Source organism: Stylophora pistillata, chromosome 7 (genome assembly GCF_964205215.1).
Source record: "Stylophora pistillata chromosome 7, jaStyPist1.2, whole genome shotgun sequence".
NCBI classification, from domain to species: domain Eukaryota; kingdom Metazoa; phylum Cnidaria; class Anthozoa; order Scleractinia; family Pocilloporidae; genus Stylophora; species Stylophora pistillata.
Window position 1 is genome coordinate 20,331,301 of NC_142525.1, and position 6,015 is coordinate 20,337,315.

The following is a 6,015-nucleotide window of genomic DNA, read 5'->3' on the forward strand; positions in this document are numbered from 1 at the left end:
TTTAATTGGATGCGATGATTGCATCCGGTTACGTTTACGAGACTCAGTCACTATTGCCGACAACAGTTCTTCTTGAAGCAATACTATCACTTACCAGTAAGACTTGTTGTTTTCGGGAGAGGCATCAAAATACCTGAAAGAAAAACCACGAAGTCTTATCTTTGGATTGATTTATACAAGACCAGTAATGTGCATGAATAGTAGATATCACAAGGCGGTAATTGTTGTTGCTTCTCTACAAACTTCTCTTTGTTAGGGGCACTTAAAGTGGAGTGGTCTTTCGATTGATTCACAAAATATTGAAGCATTATTTTATTTCATTTTTTATGTTTGCTTCAGTTATTGCGAGTTGTTTCAAGTTTCCGTAATTTCTTTGTCCCCTAAAGGGACCAACTCTGATACAAATGGTTCCATTAAGTGCGCCATCAATGGCTAAGAATTCCTTTGGATGAGGGAATGTAAGCATGCTTGTGTTGTTTTGGGCAAGCCTTCGCGAACAAAGTTTTTTTCTACACACAAAATGTACTTATCCTTTTTTACTAGTCCGCATTTTACCGATTCGCGTAGAATGTTGTTCGATAAAGAATACATTAATTTTTCCTCGCATTTGTATAATTTTCCAAACAAATTTTATTTTGAAGCGTTCAAAGGTGGCGTGAGCATGCATCTGTACCCTTATTAATTACAGAAAAAATGACAATTTCCTTGATTGTCATTGGTTTAGAAAACTTCTACTTTCTACTATTTCATCTGCCAAGTTGTTATTGAACAGTTTGTTATCGGACAGTTCAATAGGCCAATCACATTTAAAGTTGTGGTTTGAATCACGCAAATCAAACTTTGTTTACTTCAGAGCGATATTAAAGAATTTACGCCCCCCTAGTCGGTCTATCATTTATTCAAATTTTGCCTTTCTTCCATCATTTGGCTATTCTTCTTTTGGAAATTGTAATTCGTTCTGTAATCATGTATGATTACTGACCGAGTTGGACTCCACTAAGTCCTATTACCATTACAATGCAAGCTATAATAAGCCAGTCATAACTATTGATAACTATTGATGGAATGGTTCAAATGATTTGATCGATAAAATAAGACTAAATATGAAACCATCAAGGCTGTACTAGCTCCCAAACTGAAATAGTTTCTAATTTGAAATAGCTCATAAACTGAAATAGCTCATAAAATGAAATAGCTCATAAAATGAAATAGCTCATAAAATGAAATAGCTCATAAAGTGAAATAGTTCTGCAAGTCAGCATGCTGTCACTATTCTTGTTTTGTTTTGTTTTTCAACACGAAACTGTATCTAACGAGTGTTAGCTTTATTTGAATTTAATTATCGTACTTAAACTTATTATAATCTCGAAGCGTGAAAACCTTCAAAAACTCGGTCATTCTACCCAGTTTTCTCTTCAAAGTTTTTCATCCGTACTTTTGTTAAAGTTTCAGAAATTTCGGCGCTTGGCATGTTTATAAACCTTTCTTTGTTTCTTCTGCTGCTATTTGCCGGCACAGTGTTTTCATCAATAACCTGAGCTTACCTCGCTTTTAAATTTCAGTTTCAAATGTGTACTGTTATATACTGGTTGTTATATACTGGTTGTTCTGTATCAATTGAGGCCAAGTGATCGTTTTCATACTCGTCATACAGGAAATGCAAGACATATGGGTCAGTGGAAAAAAGAATGGAGAGAGAAGTCCGGAAAGTAGTTGGCCTTTGTACAAATTGGCTGATGGCGTAACACCGTTACGCTGTGCATCTGTATTCTGATTAAGTAGGCTGTTTCAGCCAAATCCGAACGTGCAAAAAAAAAACTATATATAATAAAATCCCCTGATGAGTAAGCAATCACGAAACAGGCTTGTAGGGATGAAAGCGTAGTTGTTGTATTTTTTCTAAATCAAAATATATCGCGCTCCACTTTCATGTATCGAACACTGTAATACAGAAAATTCGAAACGGCGCAAGCTTCCTTTATATACATTATAATAAAGAATAATCTGTTTATGTGCAAATAGCATCTGCGTAGTTTACTGAACCAAACAACTTGTTCGTTTTCCCAAGTTTTGCCTATAATGAATAAAATATGTACGTCGCACTTTCTACCGAAATTTATGCTTTCAGGAAATTGTTTGAGACCAGTTCAGACGCATGGCTGACGCCATACAGAAATTACCTTCATTGTCTTGTCGAAAGATTTATGAAATTTTCTGAGTTTAAGAAATTTGTGTATGAGAAAGAAAAACTAAGTAATTCGAGGTATCAGCCACCTGTAAAATACCTTTGAAGTCGCGCGAATGATCCTTGAAAGAAACGCACAGGCGTACATAGGGGCAAACGCAATGCGGTGCGGTTGCCAGTCCTCCTGAGCTTGCCTTGCTAATAAGGTTGATCGTATAGTAGATTTGACCTTCTTAATATTTATCGCGCGATAACGCATTCTGGTATCGCCCTCATTAATCATCATGCAATAGAGCTCTTAAGCCACAAAAGAGTTTGAATAAATTTTTTTTAAAAAAAATGAACTTATCATAATGAAAAGTGCTTACTTCCAAGAAGAAATATCAATGCTCCAAGCTTCATTCTCAATGCTTTAAACATCCTGATGAGTAATCAGTTTCGCATTCCACAACACCGAGTTCCTTTTTTCAGTAGTAAGTCACTCTTATTCAGGGCGCACAATAAAACGTCTGTAGCATATACAAATCAATTCCCTTTGAAATGATATACAGTATAAGTGTATAAAATTGAAGGTAGCACGTCGATTTAAGGTAGCTTGAAACAGTTTTCCGAAACACCCACCGATTATATTCAAAGCGTTCAAACACGAACTTTCCCTCTTTGCAGTTGAATCAGGGATGAAGACTTTCAACAACGTACAACACAATTTTTCTGCGAGTAAGAAAAAAGAAATTTCCATTTTTGGGGTAGTTGCCCATATTTAGACAAATAGAGGTCTCCCCTCAGCCAACGGTTTCAGAGTCCATTGCCTTTCAGGCTTAAGGTGGCTGGCAACAGTTTTCATCTTTTTGATGGTTTTAAACTTTGAAAGAGTACAACAAAAAGACTGACCAAGGCCAGTTGAACACTTTTACAGGATTAAGTTATGTAATCATTGGTTATTCAAAAATAGGTGTCATTTCGTCACTAGCAGTTTCCATGGCAACGCTATCGTAGGCTTATTCAGACGCATTTTACAGCTTGTGGCTTAAATAATTTGAAAACTAACTTGATGACCCCGTGTTTTTTTTTCAGTGATTGCATTTGGCACTTGAAAAGGAAGTGCAGAAAGATTTTAAAAAAAATTCTGTGGAGCAGAATTTCAGAAAATCTATAAAAAAAAGGCAATTTTCACACCTCGCAAATTTCCTTCCGTAGAATTTCCTATTTTTTTTTCTGATGATTCCTTTCGACGTTATTATCATATTGGAACAATAAAAAGAAGGGGTCACCGGACTTATTTTCATGCAATAGCTTTCGTGAGTTTAGCAATTTCCACGCGCGTTCTCGCGTATTTAAAAATCTGGATTCTATAAGATCGACATTTGCTCATGATCTGTTACAGCTACCGCTGACAATTGCGTGTGCTCGCGCGAGCGTCTACGATCTGATGTTTACATACGTCATTAAGAGAAGCCGCCAGAATATTTCGAGGATCGAAAATCAGTGACGAAAATTCGAATTTTTTTTTATTTTACCAAAACATCCCTTTCTGTGAACTAGTTTCGAAAAAAAATATTTTAAAGTTCCAGCGATTTTTTTTCCGGCTGAAATTTAAAAAAGTTTGAAAATTCGCTAAAATAGCCGTTTTCGCCTTGCCTAAACGGTCAAATCGTAACTCAACTTTAGAATGATGTTGGCAGCGCTAAACAAGTCCATTCACCATCAAAATTTGCACAGTAATTATAATCTCACTGCACAATAAAAGCATCTAAAAATTTTTTCGTAATTCTCATTGGTATGGGTTTTATCGCCGTTTTTATAAAGGTGTATTTTGCACGTCTTTTTGTGAGACAAAATGAAGGCTAACTTTGACCGGTTTAAACGACACCTGGTACTAAAATTTCGACATTAAAACCATATCAGACGAGAGCTCATTTATCAAACTATACACCTGGAAAGTTTGGCCGTTGGAAATTAAGTCTCGTCTCGGTAGTTAGTAAGCGCGCAGAATTCGTTGTTCCTTTCAAGCTAATTATAGAGTCAGTTTGTCGAAAATACACAGAAAAATTTATCAAGTTTATTGATCTGAGCGTGACCTGAGCCGTGACGCTTAACATGTTCAGGTAAATAAAGAATCGCCTCAAATTCTTTTATTTCTGCTTTAAAAATCTTGAATGAAAGAACAATATAAAAATCTATCGAGGAATCTGTTATCACATTTTTTAAAGAACTTTCCGAGAAATATTTGTGTGAAAATCTATCGTCGCATAAATGGCCTTCTTGAATGGCAGGGATTCACCCATGACATCCAGTTGTGCAGTCAAGGAAGTCGTGAAGTTGTGGCTATCATGCAGGATGTTCTGAAGACCCTAAAGCTGAACACGGAAAAGTAACGAAGGCATATTTCAGGCAAGACAACGCCGGTTGTTATCATTCATCCTGTACGATCCTAGTGTGTCCAGCCATTGCAGAATCTACTGGTGTCCAGGTTATAGGAATTGACTTTTCTTACCCGCAGGGAGGTAAAGATGCCGCAGACAGACTTGCGGCAAAATGTAAAGGCCACGTAAGGGTCTACATAAACGAAGGCAACGATAGGAAGTCAGTTCCAAGAAGCTCTTCTTTCCCACGGAGGCGTCGAAGGAGTGAGAGTAGTTGCAATTAGACAGCATGGAGGATTTCGTCATTGATGAGGCAAGGAAGATTCCCGGCATCAGCAAGCTCAACAATCTTAAGTTCAACCCCGAAAGCATTACAGCTTGGCGTGCCTATGGAATCGGGAGTGGGAAAGATATCAGATTAGAGAAGCAATCTTCCGGTCAGTGCCAGTGAGCTACATACTGTGTTGACAAGTAGCATATTTTTGATATGTTGCAATCTCCCGGGGAGTTGCTACCTGTCCGCGCGCAAGTCCCCCGTCCATACTCGACCACACCCGTGTTCGTGGGTGAGTCAACCCGACCGTCTGACCTTGCATCCATCGATTCTTCTTTCTCTTGTCGAGCATGTGTTTGTTAATTGATCGCTTCCTTCCCGCTCACAGTTCTCCTTTTATTCCTGTCGGTCAGATCCGTTAGCCAGTCTCACTTTAGTCAATTTACAATTAACTTAGTAATATTTTTTTTACATGCATGGTCTTTGTCGTACCGAATTTTCTTTGCAAAATTGCATAAAACAATTACCACAATTTAACAGCGTCTTCTTTACGTAATCTTTTGAAGACCACAACATCATTCTATTTTCAGGGTGTAGTTATCGCTGGATGGGGTCAACATTTTCCACGGGGGTTTTAAATCGCTCAGCAAAAAGCAGCCCAAGCAGACGGAGTCGGAGACTACAGAGAAACCTGAAGTCTCTAAGACGCATGAAGAGATTGCTTATGATGAAACAGCAGCATTTGCCTGCCCTCAAGACGGGTGCGTGAGAGTTTTTCAAAGGCATTCTGCCTTAGAGAAACACCTGTCCTCAGAAAAATGCACAAAGTCTTTAGAGAAGAGATCTTTGCTAGACCTGGCCAAAATCGCATATAAATCAGCATTGGAAGAAGGTGTGAGAACTATATCAACTCTGCAACCAGTTCCAGGAAGTGAACGTCGAACTGATTGTTGTAATAAGGAAGACTGGGCTCTTAAGTCAACCAAGAAGGCCTACAGGCTTAGTGAGAAGCAAAAGGCATACCTTGATGTCAAATTCAATATTGGCCAAACGTCAGGTAGAAAATTAGATGGGGAAGTAGATGCAAGAGAGATGAGACGTGCCCAAGGACCTGACGGTGCTGGAATTTTCCACGTTGCAGAGTCCTGAACCCACAGCAGATCTCTTCCTACTTCTCCCGCCTTGCTGCCAAG

At 38.3% G+C, this 6,015-nt stretch overlaps 2 pseudogenes across 1 annotated transcript in view; one reads left to right on the forward strand and one right to left on the reverse strand.

Moving 5' to 3' along the window:
• LOC148727003 (scavenger receptor cysteine-rich domain-containing protein DMBT1-like) overlaps positions 1-2,831 on the reverse strand; it is a 50,623-nt pseudogene extending 47,792 nt beyond the window's left edge. Inside the window, exons 1-2 of the transcript XR_015989459.1 lie at positions 2,554-2,831; positions 95-133 (exon numbers count right to left, since the gene is read on the reverse strand). The product of XR_015989459.1 is annotated as a scavenger receptor cysteine-rich domain-containing protein DMBT1-like (transcript). The remainder of the gene's footprint in view (positions 1-94; positions 134-2,553) is intronic.
• A 2,649-nt stretch (positions 2,832-5,480) lies between these two features.
• The window catches only part of LOC148727004 (uncharacterized), a 1,660-nt pseudogene continuing 1,125 nt past the window's right edge, over positions 5,481-6,015 (forward strand).